At 46.0% G+C, this 16,879-nt stretch overlaps 1 pseudogene; it reads right to left on the bottom strand.

The window, feature by feature from the left end:
• Positions 1-15,773: 15,773 nt before the first annotated feature.
• Positions 15,774-16,312, bottom strand: LOC143964544 (large ribosomal subunit protein eL21 pseudogene; annotated as a pseudogene).
• Between the last annotated feature and the right edge of the window lie 567 nt (positions 16,313-16,879).

The following is a 16,879-nucleotide window of genomic DNA, read 5'->3' as shown; positions in this document are numbered from 1 at the left end:
GCTCCTTACAGGTAGACCATGCGTATAGAAGAGAAAGAAAATGGCCGCATGTGTCCTTTTATATCCTATATCCAGCATGCCTTTCAGTACTGAGTGTTCCATGGTAGGTCACTTGGCATTCTGGGTAGGTAGGTCATTGTAAAATGTAAACAGTCACTTCCTGTAATATTTCTCCATGTTCATGAAAAGAAAATAATTGAACTCCATTTCACATTTATGCCACCAAATACCAAGTTATAGCACTACTCATAGCATAGCATTACATTAGCAAGCAAAAATACCAGTGCTACAGATGTATGTCACGTGACTGCTGTATATCGATCGTCGGAAAAGGTGTACATCTGTTTTATTTTAAACAAATAACAACATATCTGTTGTAGGTGCAGAGGGTGTGCAGATGGGTTCTTTATACTTTCAAGGGTTTAGTAACACTTTAAGTGGAGGGGGGGGGGTTATTTAATAAAGGCTTTGCACTACATGTGCACTTGGAAGTGCAGTCACTGTAGATCTGAGGGGGGAAATGCAAGGAAAATAAAAAACAGCATTTTTTTCTTGTGCATGATTGGATGATATAAATCAGCAGAGCTTCCCCTCATTTCAGCTCTTCCCCTCAGATCTACAGCGATTGCACTTCCAAGTGAACAGTGTACAGTGAATTTTCCTTCAGTAAATCAACCCCTAGATGATGGATGTGAGAGTCATTGGAGAAACTGTAATGGCTGGTTCACACCAGATGCTTACCAGTACGTTTTTAAACCACATCCTGACTGCATGCACAGTGTTTGCCATGTATTTCAATGGCCCTAGGTCACACCAGCGCAGTCAGTTTTGGTGCTTTCAACAAAAGTATAACCTGCTGCATTTTTTTCCCATCTGCAATTCATCAAAGCACCCTTAAATGCACATTGTCCTAATGCAAATTAAGATTTTCCAAGTGTCAAAATAAAAAAAAAAAAGAGGAAAAGAAACAAACTGGACTGTATTGAATACTCGGGATTGAGTTTACAAAAATGCACCCGGAACGCTGACACTGTGGTGTGAAGAACTCCTTTCTGCACGTGTAGGCGATACAACATGAGTGACCATTCAGGGATTAAAAAGGTATGTCATGGCTTCAGTTTGAGATGGCAGCACCAGATTGAGTGACTGCAGACTGGACCCTGTCACTGCTGGAGGAGGGAACATCAACAACTAAGTGTGCCATTGTGTGGGGGCGTGTCCAAGATGGCCGACTGAGCGGACGCACTTGCAGAGAGCTCCGGCCGACCATCCGCTGAAAACGATCTTTGCCCTGCAGATACCGCACACGGCGACGTCTAACCCCGCGAGCACGGACCCGGGAGGGGATGACCAAAGGCAGGGGCAGTTCCGGTTGCCGCAGAACCCCCGCATCGGCCAAATCGAAGCCGAGGCCTAGCTCCGGCCTATCTCCAGACCCGAAGCCTGCGGCCCGCATGGCGTCTCCGCCGGAAGATCCGGACCCGGCGCTGTCGGAGCAATCCAATTTCACGACGCTGATGCAGGCTATCACCACCTGCCAATCTACCCTGACGGGTAAGATTGAGTCGGTCCAACTTGATATCAGCCTTATCCGAAGGGATATGGACTCGTTCCGCGCTCGGCTGACGGAGGCAGAGCGGCGGGTGGGCGAATCTGAAGACGTGCTGCGGGATCATTCTGGGACACTCAGAACGCTGCAGACCAGGGTGAAGATACTGGAAAGCAGGGCGGAAGATTCCGAAAACAGAAATCGAAGGAATAATCTTCGCATTGTGGGACTGCCTGAGGGGGCGGAAGGAGTGGACCCCCACACCTTCACGGAAAATCTGCTTCGCGCACTCCTGCCCCAGGCATCTTTTTCACGTTTTTTTACTGTGGAGAGGGCACATAGAATGCCTGCCGTCCGGACCATCCCGGGGGCTCCTCCACGCACATTTATTCTCCGCCTTCTCCACTTTCGAGACCGCGATTTGGTGCTGCGGGAGGCACGCAAGGTGGAGGCCCTTACCTATGAGGGGGCGCGCTTGATGATCTTCCCGGACTATTCCATCGATACCCAGAAGCTGCGCTGGTCCTTTGATCAAGTTAAGCTGAACCTCCGCAATAGACGCATTAAGTATAGCATGTTGTTCCCGGCCCGACTTCGTGTGCAGGATGGTGAAACGGTTCGCTTTTTTACATCACCGGAGGATGCTGCGACCTGGCTGGACACTTTGCCAAGGAACCGGGAGGATCGGTGAGCCGCCCCTGAGGTGATGTTTGATCGCTTTACACCTGTATCCTAACTTCAATTTGCACTGAGCCCCCTCCGGACTCGTTGACAAAGGGCTGGCTTGCACCCCGCTTCACTGTTGAGGGGGTGTTATTTTGTTTCCCGCTTGACTGCCTGCTGTTCTTGGTGTGCCTAAGCTTACCCTAACTCTGACTTTCACTTGTTGATGGAGCTCTGTCCCCATTGTTTTGCAACAGTTCTCCCTTCAGGATTGTGCCCCCGGTTCTTGCCGGGTGAACTTAGATAATCATGCCTCTGCAGGGCCCTTTTATCCGACAGATGGACTGGGCCGGACTTGCAGTGCTCAAACGGTTGCACTCATGGTGCTCATCTCTCCATGCACCCCCATGGTAGATGCCAGGGAAGTTTGGTTTGGGATTAGGACACGCCGAAGTTTGGGGGGTGATGTCGGGGTGGGGGGTGGGAGGGGGAGGGGGGAATTACGGTTAATGTGTTCAGTTACTCCTTTTGTATGCATTATGCTCAGTTTATATGTGTATTGCTGGGGTCAGATTCTTGGTACATGCTTTCAGTGTCAACGGAGGAATATTGGGAATGTCTATTTACTGCTGTGGGGGGTGGTGGTTTTCGGGGGGGGGGGGGGGGTGGGGGGGGTTGGAATTTGTAGACTATCAGGCGGGGTCCCTGGGTGGCGGGTTGTGGTTCCAGGGAGGCCGTGTGCTTTTATACGAGATGAGTTCATGGCTCCATTGACCATTCTGTCCTGGAACGTGCGAGGCCTAAATTCGAAGCTCAATCGTTCCCTGGTATTCACATATCTCAAGCAGTACTCTCCACAGATCTGCATACTGCAGGAGACTCATCTGACAGGTGGGAAGACGCTAGCCCTTAAGAAACCCTGGGTTGGGGCATATTACCACTCTACCTACTCGGTGTATGCCAGGGGGGTCAGTGTCCTGGTACATAGATCTCTTCAGTTCAGCCTGTTGGATCTCCATTTGGACCCGGGGGGCAGATATGTAGTACTCCATGCTGTGTGTAATGGGCTAGAGATGCTATTGATCGGTGTTTATGTTCCCCCGCCAGCTACCATGGAGCTCTTGAACAAGTTGACCCCTATAATGCCACTCTACCCTGGTGCTGGAATATTGTTGGCAGGTGACTTCAATATGACCCCGAACCCCTCTCTGGACAGGTTCCGGATGGGGGTGGGCCAGAGCTCCTCACTCATGGCCTGGATGGACCTCTATGGGCTCACTGATATCTGGCGGTGGAAACATCCTACTGATAGACAATACACGTGCCACTCCGCCACCTATGCTTCCTTTTCGAGGATTGACCTGCTGTTGGCAGACGCCTTGCTACTGCCCCGCACAGTCGGTGTGGAGATCCTGCCCAGGGGTATATCAGATCACGCTCCTATGCTGCTGCGGCTCGAGGTGGGCCCCAACCTGGGGCCCGCCTTGTGGCGGCTTTCTGGATACTGGGTGGCGGATGAGCGGGTTGCCCCGGGGGTGGAGGTGGAGTTGGGGGCTTACTGGGGGTTGAATGGTGGCACCGCGACGTCCACGGTGCTCTGGGATGCCTTCAAGGCTTACGCCAGAGGTCAATACCAAATTGCCATTTCCAGGGCCAGGAAGCATTCTAGGCTGGCACTGGCGGATGCGGAGGAGAAGGCGCAGGAGCTGGAGAGAGCTTACACGCTGGGGGGTAACGGAGCATCCTATGCTGCCTTACAATCGGTGCACAGGGAGATCGCCTTGCTCAGGACAGAGGGTAGTAGGAAGATATTGTTGGCCCAATCACAGCGCATTTTCGAACAGGGGGAGAAAACGGGCAGACTCCTGGCCTGGTTGGCAAAAGAGAGGGCTTCAGTGGCGCATATAGCCAGGATTAGAGGGGAACGAGGTGAGGTGATATCAGACCCTTCTCAAATTAACGCTCGCTTTGTACAATATTACAAGGCCCTTTATGCTCCCAGGGAGGTTTTTACTCCGGAAGCACTTGGCCACTTTCTGGACCGAGTGGACTTCCCGCTGCTCTCTGATGCTGACCGTAGCCGCCTGGAGGCTCCGATCTCTCTTGAGGAGGTTCAGGCGGCTATTGCCTCCCTCAAGGTGTCAAAAACTCCGGGCCCGGATGGCCTACCTGCAGAGTTTTATAAAACGCACGCAGAAATACACCGCGTTTCCACGGCCTACTTCGCACTATGTTAGTAGAAGGGAATCTACCACCCACTATGTCCGAGGCGGTGATTGTCGTTATCCCCAAACCGAATAAGGACCCTGAATGTTGCTCCTCCTACCGCCCGATTTCCCCTGGCCTCTTCGCGCTGGCAGTAGAACCCCTGGTCATACTTTTAAGGGCATCGGAGGAATTTGAAGGGCTGAGGGTGGGCCCCCTTAGAGAAAAAATTTCGCTATATGCGGATGACGCACTCCTGTACCTCCCTGACGCATCCGTCTCCCTACAACAGGCCTTGTGTATCATGGAGGAGTTTGCTTCCTTCTCAGGGATTAGGATCAACTGGGATAAATCCTTGCTGTTCTCACTCTCCCAGAACCCTCGGGACGTGACCACGCCGACGCCACTGAAATTTGTTCACAAGTTCCGATACCTGGGGATAGTGGTGCGAGGGAATCCCAAACAATATCTAGCTGACAATGTATACCCAATCTTAGATGACCTGATTGCCAAGTGTCAAATGTGGAAGTCTTTGCCCTTATCACCGGTGGGTAGAATCAACCTCTTAAAAATGACCTTTTTGCCAAAGTTCTTGTATGTCTTTCGGAACACCCCTACCCCGATCCCAAACTCCTTCTTCCTCAGGGCTGATCGGGTGATCACTTCGTTTATTTGGGCCGGACAGGTGCCCAGGGTGGCGAGGACTGCCCTTCAGCTGCCTCTTTCTGCTGGGGGACTGGCCTTGCCGTGCCTGAAACAGTACTACTGGACGGCGGTGCTGGTGACGGTGTGGTGGTGGTTTGTACAATCGCGGTCCAATCCGTCGGTCAACCTAGAGGCGGCCATTCTGGGGTCCTATGCTGCACTTAGTAATCTGGTATTCAGGGGCCCTAAAGCCCACCCAACAGTCACGTCAACCATGGCAACGACGGTGCGTGTGTGGATGCAGGTGTCGAGGAAACTCAACGGCCCTCTTGAGGTCTCACCCCATATGCCGTTATGGGGCAATCCGCAGTTGCAACACTTCAACTCTATCCCAGATCCTGCACTGTGGGCCAAATATGGCATTACGACCGTACAACATGTTATGCCTAGGGGGGTCCTCCTCAATTTTGACACCCTCAAGACGGATTTCGGGTTACCGAATAAAATTTTTTTTCGATACCTGCAGCTACGCCATGCGACACGGGCCCAATTCCCTACCCCAATCTCTATCTGCTCACACCAGATTGAGAAGTTTCTCATTTCCAAATACGCGGATCGTATCCTCTCCTCCTTGTACCTAAGGCTCTCCACTTCGGAATCCGTGGAAGAGTCTGCGCTTTTTCGCAAGTGGAGGCCTGATCTCCCATCTCTGAGTGGGGAGGACTGGCAGGAGGGGATCCAGACTTATATCCCCCGGATGATCTCTGCGCAAGATAGGTTCATTCAACTGAAGTTTCTTCATAGGGCGTATTACACTCCACAGAGACTCTCGAGAATATACCCACTGTGCTTCGATAGATGTCCGAAATGTGACGCAGCGGTTGGGACATTTATGCATGTAGTGTGGGAATGCCCAGCTATTCAGACCTTCTGGAGGGAGGTGGTGGGGGTTCTGAATTCGGTAGGGGGTCTCTCGGTGGGGATGGACCCTGTGGTCCTGCTTTTGGGGGTGTGTGACGGAGTGGCGGTGGGTACACATAAACAACTGTTTGTATTTTATGCGGCATTTTATGCCAGGAAGACCATTCTTCTTAATTGGAAGAAGGCTGACCCCCCTGAGATCTCTCAATGGAAAGGGTTGATTGACTCCGCTCTTCCACTATACAAACTGACGTATATGAGTCGGAAATGCCCGTCCAAATTCGACAAGATCTGGGGTTGCTGGGTGGGAGTATAGATGGTACGCTCTGAGGGTGGTTGGTTATGGGATCTGTGATATTCTCTTGCCTTTCCTTGATCAATTATGGTACTGGGGGACGAATGTTGTATCGCTATGGTCTACCTTTTCCTCTGAGCTGCTTCCGGGAGCTTGGCTTCTGGTCTCTCCCCCCCTTTCCCTTCCCCCCCCCCCCTCTCTCTCTCTCATCCTCCTTTTTTCCTTTTACTCAATTCCCTCTCCTCTGCTTTTTGACCTGCACCGGTTGACATGTAATGTCTGATAGACCGATTGTACACTGAACACTATGTTATGTTGTATTGTACGATGCACTGTTGTATTGTACCAATGATTGTTATTTTTTTCAATGGTGATAAATAAAAACATACCTGTTAAAAAAAAAAGTGTGCCATTGTGTTGCTATCATGTACAAGCATACTTAGCATGCTTGCAAACTATGGAAATAGCTGATCCGCACACAAAAGAAATGAGTTCCAATTTAATATGAAAATGACTATTTCCCAAATATAAAAGTGTCACGTATTGATTGTGACTCTTAACGTCCATTGTGCATGAGGCCTTCTAAGCAGGTCACGTCTAGCTCTTCTTTCCACACTGCCCATGTAAGGCTGACTTCTCTCTCATCTGCCTGTAGCTTTCACCTCTGCTTTTCATTTATCTCCTCTGTTAAGTGTCACCCTCCTCTTCCACCTCCTTTGCAGTCTCAGGGTTATGTCTGGGTTTCTTCTCTCTAATCTCCTCTTCAGAAGAGTTTTGTTTTCTGTCTCTCTGCATTCCATGTGTCCCTCTTATCTCTCCCACACTTCTCCTCTCTCAAACTAAACTGCTTGGCCTCCTAGGATTTTGCTGCCTCTCTCCTGCCAGGGGTTAACTGCTTTCTCCATTAAATGAATCCAGATGTACCACAAGCAGTGGTGAGACCGGATGTCACTGTTGTTTTATTCACTGTGGCGTTTTTTTTTTTTTTGCTGAAGAATTAAGAAAAAAAGTCATTTCTCACGGATTTTGAGGAGCATGTTCTCAGGGTAGAGAAGGTCAGAACTGTAACACATATAGGTTCCATAATCATTATCATGGGAAAATGCGCTGTGAGAACAATGTATGTTTGGCAACTCACACGCCTTAGGCATGCTATGGGTATACTTTTTTCATTTATTTCTATTTTATTTTATTATTATGTTTTTTTTTTTTGCATGCAAACAATGATGAATTTCAGCATCTCTTGCTTCAAGTGGTTGTAAACCCTTACAGGCCACTTTGACCTACAGGTAAGCCTAGATTAAGGTTTACCTGTAGGTCCATGAAATATCTCCTAAACCTACACGGTTTAGGAGATATTTGCAAAAAGACAGGCACCACTGTCTATGGCGCATGCACCGTAGACAGCGGCACGCAGGCGCACTGAGTATGCCGTTAGTGGCGGCTCCCGTGCACATGCGCGGGAGTGACATCATCGCTGCTCCGCCGCTGTGAGTGGCCGGAGCAGCGATACCTGGAAGAAGATGGATGCCGTGTGCTACAGGGGACACCGGTGACATCACTGGCTCCTTTGTCAGGTAAGTGACACATAATGGGCTACTATGCGATGCATAGTAGCCCATTATGCTTTACCTTTGCAGGGAGACAAAGAGGAAGTAACACCCATCAGGGTTTACTTCCTCTTTCAGGGCCCTGTAACATCTCAGTCACACTAGCAGTGACATACATGCATTTATACACATGATTATAAGACAATTCTAAAAGTATAGTAAATGCATGTAATGATTTTAAATTGTATAATTTACATTGTAGTTTACATGGTTTTAGGTGCATTAAATTAGTAGTAAACTCTGTTATACCACTTATACCTACAGGTAGACCTATAATAAGGCTTACCTGTAGGTACTGTGAATACCTCCTAAACTTGCACTGTTTAGGAGATATTTTTATTTCGTTTTTTTTTTTTAAAAAATGTATTGGCTTAAAGAGGATACAGAATATAATACAGGAAATTCAAAAACCACACCTTACGCTCCCATAGTCGATTTTTTGAAAAGCCCGTAGCGTGTGAAACACACCCAAAAACTCCACCTGGTGCCAAAAAAAGTGCACACACATAAAGAGTGACACAAAACGTGCAACGGGTGTTACACTATCCTCCCTAGGAAGGACCTTACCTTGATCCCCCAGGGCGTTGGGCTCCAGAGGGGGACTGAGGTACTCACTAGGCCCATCTGGCTGAAACCAGATGGACCCCTGTCTCTGGAGGGTCTGCCGAAACAGGACCCACCCAGGTACTCAGTGGGGCTCTCCCGAAGGGAGACCTCATGGGAGAGGGCAAACCAAGCCAGAAGACCATGTCCACTCCCTCCCAAGACTTTCAGGGAAGGCCCGAGGACCCACACAGTGACAAACAGTGCAACATCAAACCAAAAAAATACAAAAAAAGTGACAAACACAGGGAATAAATAAAAAGAAAGTGGGGAGAAGGAAGGTGGGAAAAGGAAGGTGCAGTACAATGGCCGGCCCTTCGGCCAGGAATAAAAAATTCCTCTGGTCCTAGCCAAAAGGCTCGGCCCTAGAGGCAGATGTGAAAAAAGTGTGTTGTGAAGTGACCATGGTGCCAACAAAACTCAAAGTGCTCTCATCCACACAGTGAGAATTATGGCACCCCTGGACTGCCACTCCAGAGGCACTTTCACCACAGGCTTTTCTCTCAACCCTGACCAACAGCCCAGCCAGTGCAGCCCCCACCCCAACCAGGAAGGCCTGGAGTTCTGAGAGCTTAGGGAGAGCCCATGACCTCAAGGCTCAACTACCGCTCCCATCACTCCTACCTAATTACATTCGGGAAATACTAACCACCCCCCCCCCCCAGTGAGAAAGGGGGGCAGGTTTTTTCTCCCAAAAAGCTGACTGGAGCAAGGACTACACTGATCTAGGTCGGTCAGGCCAGGGACCTGACCCTTCAGCCAGACCCGGTGCAGCACCCATCCACACCAGGAGTACCCTTCGAGATGTCTCAGACTCAACCATTGATTGGCTCCCCAGTATCTGTCGGGCAGCCTGATGTAGTTCCTGCTGAGACCGCCCTTCTAGGTGCAATTACACTATCAGATTTGCATAGCACTCCCCTTTGGGAGTAGCACAGCGCCTCTTCTGGCAACTGATAAGAACAGATTCTACACTTGATCTTAGCCAAAAGGCTCTCATAGTCGATGTCACGCTTAATGTACATACATTCTTTGTATTATGGTTATAATAACCATAGCAAACAACTGATAGAAACCAGCGAGTATAGTCATGTTTCTCGATTGGTGTGACATATGACTAATACTGCCCTATTTACCCCAATGGGATTAAACTGGAAACAAGGCCTATAGAAGTAGAGAACATGTATCATATCATTCCTACTTAGGAAGTGACTAACCTGTTTATAGGAAGAAGTTTGTTTATATTGACATTTTTAGAGAAGAGGAAAGAGAGGATATTGGCAGCACCTAAAAGTGTAGATAAGTTTCTTTCATTAGATTAGAAGCTTTTGGATGGATGATCCAATTATACCAATATTTCTTAAACACATTTCTGTTATATTTTTTCCTGGCTAGCATCAATTAGTAATGAGCTTTTATATTCAGCCTCGCAATAACTTTGTTGAGATTGGCTTCTATTTATTTCCACAATTTGGTTATTGTTAGTCTTGCGGCTATCAGGATGATAGCTACTATTATTTTGTATTGTGGTGGAAAGGAGTCTAGATGAATATTTAGCAGGGCCATTGCTGGAATGAGTTTGAGTAGGTTACCCATTAGGGAGGCAATAAATGTTGATACAGAATTCCAGAAGCTAGATAGATTTTTACAACTCCATAACATATGATACAAGGAGCTGGTTTGGTTGTTGTAGCGCCAGCATGTTGGGGATGATGAAGGGAACATTTGTGATAATTTATAGGGAGTAAGGTACCATCTGTTCAGTATATTTTGGGCAGTATCCCAATGTTCGAGGCTTTATTGCTAATGGTCATGGCTTTATACCAGGTTTCTTCTGAAAATGATTGTCATTTTCCCATTTTAGCATACAGTATTGTATTTTTTTTCTCATACTTAGGGTATGGAGACAGTGGGGGTTATTTAATAAAGGCAAATCCACTTTGCACTACAAGTGCAAAGTGCACTTGAAATTGCACTGAAAGTGCAGTCTCTGTCGATCCCAGGGGGACATGCAAGGAAAATAAAAACAGCATTTTAGCTTGCACATGATTGGATAATAAAATCATCAGAGCGTTCCCTCATTTCAAATCTTCCCCTTAGGTTTACAGCCACTGCACTCCCAAGTGCACTTTCAGTGCGATTTTTAAGGGCACTTTGCACTTGTAGTGCAAAGTGGATTTGCCTTTCGTAATTAACCCCCAGTGTCTTGAAAAAGAATGCAATACCTTTCGTTTTAGATTTTTTCTAATTAGTAAGAAATTTCCAGATTTGGGGGGTAAGGATGCTACAGTTTAGGAGATATTCAGAGTGAATGCAACCAGTGACGTCACTGTCGCATGTGCTCTGAAGGTCCGGCATACAGTATCCGACTTTCCGAGCCTGTACTGTAAACGGCGGCTCACACACGCATGCAGGGGGGTGACATCATCACGCCTCTGGCCACTCATGTGTCTCTATCCTCATTTGACAGATTAATAGCAGCAGGAGCATGACATTTAAAGTGGTTGTAAACCCTTACAACACACTTTGACCTACAGGTAAGCCTAGATTAAGGCTTACCTGTAGGTCCAATAAATATCTCCTAAACCTACACGGTTTAGGAGATATTTGCCGAAAGACAGGCACCGCTGTCTACGGCGCATGCGCCGTAGACAGCGGCGCACAGGCGCACTGAGCACGGCACCGTCAACGGCGAATATGCCGCGCGTGGCGGCTCCCGTGCGCATGACAGCGGCGGAGCAGCGAGACCCACCGAGAAGATGGATGCGCCGGACTACAGGAGACAGCGGTGACATCGCTGGCTCCTGTGTCAGGTAAGTGGCACATAATAGACTACTATGTGATGCATAGTAGTCCATTATGCTTTACCTTTGCAGGGAATGAAAGAGGAAGTAAACCCATCAGGGTTTAATAATCTCATAAAATTTGAAAATCATATATAGATATACTGTATGGTTTAAAGTCCCTAACTGCTAATCCATCTCGGGCTTAAGATGGAAGGATGACTACCTTCTTACTTACTTACCTTCTTACTTACAGTGGGAACATGAAGAGTGAATGTAGCTACCCTCTAATAGGAAGTCAGATCAAAGCAGCAAAAAAGCAAAGACATTTTGAGATCTGGAGGAGCTCTGGTGCCCAACCTGCAGCCCACGGGCCGCATGTGGCTCTTTGGTATATGATGTGCAGCCCTCTGACCTCAGCAGTCTGTAGTGGGAACATTGATTAGGGTAATACCATTGATTACTGCTAGCCTCATGTAATTTTCTTAGTTTCATATCATCTTTTGCAACTTATCCTCAGGCAAAAATGTAGCATGACCACACTCTGACCCTCATTTCCTCTATTACTTCTGCAATATCTGACAGTCCTCTTACGCATTACATATATTGAACATTATGTGGGGCCCTTTGGTGATGTCAAGGGCCACATTTGAGGCCCCCTTTAGCTCATAAGTTGATAGCCACTGACATACAGGATTCTTTTTTGAGTTAAAGTATAACTCACCTTTTAAAACAAGCCATTCAGTTAAAATAGAAATGAAGGGCACACTATTTGTGTATAGATATAAAGAACAACATTATAAACATGTTTTTCTCTTTTTTTTATAAGTGAATGGAATACCCTCTGTTCTCAGCTGCATAAGAGCTGGGGGTGGAGAAATAACAGGACACTGATCTTCTCAGTGAAAGGCTGAGTGGGGGTCCGTTTTTAATAGGAAAACAGAGGGACTGACAGGGACACCAGGGATTTCACACAAAGGAAGAAAAACAAAAAGAAGACAATACTTTGGGGGTTATTTACTAAAGGAAAATCCACTTTGCACTGCAAGTGCACTTGAAAGTAAAGTCGCTGTAGAGCCGAGGGGGACATGCAAGGAAAATAAAAAACAGCATTTTAGCTTGCACATGATTGGATGATGAAATCAGCAGAGCTTCCACTCATTTCAGATCTACCCCTTAGATTTAGAGCGACTGCACTTCCAAGTGCACTCACAGTGCAAAGTGGAGTTGCCTTTCGTAAATAACTACCTTTGCCATACAAGTACATGGTACAGCAAGCACATATCAGGAATTTGAAATGTTGGGTTTATGTACATGCAGTACTCTTTAGGAATACATACTGGAATGGAATATATTTTTTACAACTAGAGTTTAGTGTCACTTTAAAGAGTAACTCCATTTTTGCTGATAGAAAAATAATGCTTTCTGGGTAATCTATGTACATTGCAAGGATTTGCAAACGTTTTAACTATTCCTGTCTTTTTCTGCTCTGTTTGTTCCACTATGTCCTTTCCAGACTGATACCTGAATGGGAAGGCCTGTGCTCGTTATAATTACCTGGTAATCTGATGAGGAAAGTTATAGGGTCTGCATTGCTTGAGAAGTATTTAACCCTTAGGGAGTATCTCACCAAAAGTGAAATTCTTATTGCAGAGGATGCTTAAAATTTCACTTGTATTTTAGCACAGATATCTGACAAAACAAGTGAGCCAATTGTTTGGTCGGGAAATGTCTGTGGACATTTTTTAAACCAGTGGTCTCCAAACTGCGGCCCTTTTTTTCCATTTCTCTGGACCTTGGAGCGCTTTTTTTCCTAATGATGTACAAGACACTATCTCTCCCACTGTTACCAACAATGGGGCATCATTCTTGCTACTGACATCAACAACAGGACACTAGTTCTCTCATTGACAGCAAGGATGTGACAAAATTCCTCCCACTGTCAACAATGATGGGACACTGTTTATTTCACTTACACTAATGATGGGGCACTATTCATTTCACTTACACCAATGATGGGGCACTATTCATTTCACTTACACCAATGATGGGGCACTATTCCTCCCACTGATACCAATTATGAGACACTATTCCTCCCACTGATACCAATTATGAGACACGATTCCTCCCACTGATATCAATGATGGGTCACTAATCCTCCAACTGACACTAACAACAGGGCACTATTCCTCCCATTGACACCAACGATAGGGCACTATTACTCCCATTGACGCCAATGAAGGGGCACTATTCCTTACACTGATACTGATACCCCCCTCCCAATCTTAAAAAAAAAAAATCCTCGATTCAGTGCAGAGAGTTCTCTGCTCACAAGACAGCTGTCAAAAAAACCCCCAAAAAACAGGCAATCTGCCAAATTTGTGACAACATCGCTTAGGCCCCTTTCACACTTGTGCAACTAGTTATGCGACTTGGGACTGCAAAGTGGCATGACAAGTCATACCCCATGATTTCCAATAAGTACCATTCATATCTGTGCGACTTCACATTACATTGACTTCACAGTAGTCCCTGCACTACTTTAGTCTGACTTTGATGAGGCTTGAGGTCCATAGACTGCAATATTATACAGGCATTGCTTCAAGTTGATTAAAATCGCAGTAAACAGAAACTGTTCGTAGGGGCTTTACCCAGAAAGCTTGACTTTTTCTTCTTCTACTAATGGAAACCATTTGATACTCACGCCAGCTTTCTACTAAGGCTAACATTGAGATGACAGGAAAAGGAGGCCATGTGTATTGTGTCTCCATGTAGAAGCTGTCGCAAGCAGCAGAGCATTCTACTAGTTTCATATTATAGTTATAAGAAAAACATACTGCTGCACTGCACTAGTTAATAGTTATTCTTGGTCATTTTTGTAAATGAGGATTTACATGCCAAAAATGGTTGATATAATAATTTATGCTTACATTTACAATAAGACTGAGTTTAACCACTTAGGGTCCACCCGCTGTCATTTTACATCGGCTGTTTGAAGATGAATATCGTTGTTATGGCAGCAGCTAGCTGCCATAACCCCAGTGTCCTCTTCAAATGCAGACGGTCCTCTTTCAGATTAAAGTGGCCTCCGTGGCGGATTCCGCGCAAGATCACTTTTATCGGGGGTAGGAGGGGGAGCGCTCCAGTCGTCTCCACCACTTATTGTCTGGTCTGCAAACCCCTTGTCTTCTGCACCAGTAACTTTTCTGTAGAATACAGAACCTGCTTCATATTCTAAGCAGCATGCCACGTGCCATAAACACAAGCTATTTCTATGCCACCTAATAATTCATTTCAACTCAAGGATGGATGTTAAAGCCCAAACTGCCACTAAAACACCAGATGTATATGTTCTACGGGCTCAGTTACAAGCCTTAATAGATATTGATTAGCTGTCAGTATGGCAACAACTTCTTGGCCATAACTTTCTCATCGTTGGTTTATTACTTCAAATAAAAACACAGCATTATTACTGTATGTTAAAAAATTACGTGACTTTCAAGTCACACGAGTGTGAAAGTGGCCTTAGGTGGAGATAAAGAGAAACATTGTAACATATAGTTCTTTTAGATCAAAGGGATGTACTTCGGTCTGTAAATGAGGTCCGTTTTAACCACTTAAAGACTAAAACTTTTTCTGATACTTGTTGCTTACAAGTTAAAATCTGTATTTTTTGCTAGAAAATTACTTAGAACCCCGAACATTATATCTTTTTTTTTTTTAGCAGAGGCCCTAGAGAATAAAATTGTGGTTGTTGCAATATTTTATGTCCCACTGTATTTGTGCAGCAGTCTTTCAAATGCAATATTTAACCACTTCCCGACCAGCGCACGACGATGTACGTCGACAGAATGGCACGGGCAGGCATATTGGCGTACAGGTACGTCCAATATTCAATGCCGCCCTGCCATCGGGAGCGCGCCGCTGGCGGCGCGCTCCCGCGCTGGTCGGGACCCCCGCAAGTCCGGTCGCGGGACCCGCGGACTCGATCGCCGCGGGCATCCCCGCGATCGTCTCACGGAGCGGCCGAATGGAGGAAATGCTGTGTAAACAACATTTCTCCATTCTGCCTAGCAACTAGTGACGCTGATCTCTGCTCCATGTGATTGGAGCAGAGATTAGTGTTCACTAAATGAAAGCCCAACCCCCCCACAGTTAGTAACACACCCCTAGGAACACTTAACCCCTACACTGCCACCCACTGGTTAACCCTTTCACTGCCAGTGTCATTTACACAGGAATCACTGCATTTATATAGCAGTGATTACTGTATAAATGACAATGGTCCCAAAAATGTGTCAAAAATGTCCGATGGGTCCCCCACAATGTCGCAGTCACAATAAAAATCGCTGATCGCCGCCATTACTAGTAAAAAAAAATAATAAAAAATTATTAATAAAAATGCTATAAAACTATCCCTATTTTGTAAACGCTATAACTTTTGCGCAAACCAATCAATAATCGCTTATTGCGATTTTTTTTTTTTTTTGAGAAAAGGATTTTTAATAGCAGTACTTTATGCCATGAACTCATATGGAATTGGCTCAAGGAGCTCAGGTTCCTTTCCAAATGTTCGGACAAAGTGAGCTTCACTTGGTTGGGCTGGCTGACGTTTTAGCTCCACCCAGGTGCCGTTCTCTTTTGCTTCCTTTTTCTTCCTCTCGTTTTCCTTCACACGTTGCAAGAAACTGTCTCTGCTCTTTGAGTGGCGGATATGCTCTACACGGACATTGATTCTCTTGGCAAGAATCTTACCTTTTGACTTGTTTGTTCACAATTATTCCAACAGCATGCTGTGTGACATTGTAGATCCGGCCAGTCTTGCCATGGTAGCACTTGTGTGGCATACCTTTCTGGATTGTGCCTGTACCCTTGATGTCCACAATATCACCCTTTTTGTAGATGCGCATATAGGTTGACAGTGGCATCGGACCATGCTTGCGGAAGGGTCTAGAGAACATATAACGGGTGCCTCGCCTTTTGCCTCTTGTGTTCGTCATTTTTCACCAACAATTGCCCCCTACTGCAAGATGGCGGGTCCGGTGGAAAGAGCTATTGCGATTTTTTTTTACCAAAAATATGTGGAAGAATAGGTATCGGCCTAAACTGAGGGAAAAAAATGTTTTTTTATATATTTTTGGGGGATATTTATTATAACAAAAAGTAAAAAATAATGCGTTTTTTTCAAAATTGTCGCTCTATTTTTGGTTATAGCGCAAAAAATAAAAACCGCAGGGGTGATCAAATACCACCAAAAGAAAGCTCTATTTGTGGGAAAAAAAGGACGTCAATTTTGTTTGGGAGCCACGTCATGCGATCGCGCAATTGTCAGTTAAAGCGACGCAGTGCCGAATCGCAAAAAGTGGTCTGCAAGTGGTTAAAAAAAAAAAAGAACTTTAATAAATAATAAAAAAAAAAAAAACAGTAAATTTAGCCCAATTTTTATTTTTTTGTATAATGCGGAAGTTGATGTTACGCCACGAGAATCGTGATCTTTATTCTAAGCAAACAAATTGTGATTATAATTTTAGCCAGAATCGTACAGCTCTGATACCAATGTTAGGACCCTATTCCTTCCACAGATACCACTGATGGAACACTATTT

This window comes from Lithobates pipiens, unplaced genomic scaffold, assembly GCF_037356315.1.
Source record: "Lithobates pipiens isolate NorthernLeopardFrog02 unplaced genomic scaffold, aLitPip1_a1.2 Scaffold_8, whole genome shotgun sequence".
Classification (NCBI taxonomy): domain Eukaryota; kingdom Metazoa; phylum Chordata; class Amphibia; order Anura; family Ranidae; genus Lithobates; species Lithobates pipiens.
The sequence above is the reverse complement of the archived record's forward strand: the minus strand, read 5'-3'. Positions and strand labels throughout refer to the sequence as shown.